The following is a 965-nucleotide window of genomic DNA, read 5'->3' as shown; positions in this document are numbered from 1 at the left end:
CCCAACTGCCACTTGAGTTAAGGGTTAAGAGCTGCATTTCTGTAAGACCCCCCAAAGCCCCCGACTCAGCCCACCCAGGTGCTTGGGGTCATGAGGGTGATGCCAGTCTACAGTGCCAGTATGCACCTTCAGCACCCCCCAACTCCCCGAAGCTTTCTGCAGGTCCAGACCAGGCTGTTCCCCAGTGCAGGCAGCTCAGCACATCACCTCCGCCCCACGGGGAAGGGACGGGGTGCCCAGGCTCCTGCTCTGAGAGACTCTGGACCCCGGCCCAGCTGGAGGTTTTCCCCTCGCTCTCTCCGAAGGGCCATGTTTGCCTCTGCCCCGCAGTCTCAGGCCCATCATGTGAGGAGCAGCACTGCTGGTTGGAGTCCAAAGCAGATAACGTTGATTTGTGCCTCATTTTTAAGCAGCTGGTCTGAGTCTGAACAGCAATAACTGGCAATGTCCTAGATACCAGCATTAACTCATTTTGAACCATCCGAATGAGTAATTAGTACCGCAATTACTTTAAACTCGGGGTTACATTCTACAGCGATGGCATGATAAAACGGCTGAGATTAGTTTAACTTGAAGAAACCCTGTACGGCCAGGCCTCTCCGGTAATGAAAAGGGGACATTGTTTCAGGTCTGCTGTGCTGCATACCAGCGTATCAATCACCCGCTTATCACGAGAAACAGCCCCCCGGTGCCTCCGCCCTAAGCCCATGCAGCTCCCGCAGCCAGCCGTGCTGGATGGCAGAGGTGCCGAGGGACCCCTCCGACTCCATCACCCCAGAGCGAGGGCCACGCTGCGCCACCCCACGGGAAGCGAAGCAGCTCGTGCAGCATGCAAATCTCCTGGAAGTGGCCCATGAAGCCGCAGCTGGGTGTGAAAGTGCCGATCCCCCCACAACAGGGATGTTCCCCCAGGGCCATACCTCACCCCGACGAGCCCGACGCTTGGGAAAGTGCCTCGTCAGCGG

General features: G+C 57.7%; 1 protein-coding gene across 1 annotated transcript in view; it reads right to left on the bottom strand.

The window, feature by feature from the left end:
- The window catches only part of LOC104493027 (neurogenic locus notch homolog protein 1-like), a gene marked incomplete at its 5' end in the record, with an annotated part of 5091 nt that overhangs the window by 1259 nt on the left and 2867 nt on the right, over nt 1-965 (bottom strand). The window lies entirely within an intron of this gene.

Source organism: Buceros rhinoceros, unplaced genomic scaffold (assembly GCF_000710305.1).
Source record: "Buceros rhinoceros silvestris isolate BGI_N320 unplaced genomic scaffold, ASM71030v1 scaffold29554, whole genome shotgun sequence".
In the NCBI taxonomy this organism is placed as follows: Eukaryota; Metazoa; Chordata; class Aves; order Bucerotiformes; family Bucerotidae; genus Buceros; species Buceros rhinoceros.
Note: the sequence above shows the minus strand (reverse complement) of the source record. Positions and strands in the feature narration are given on the sequence as shown.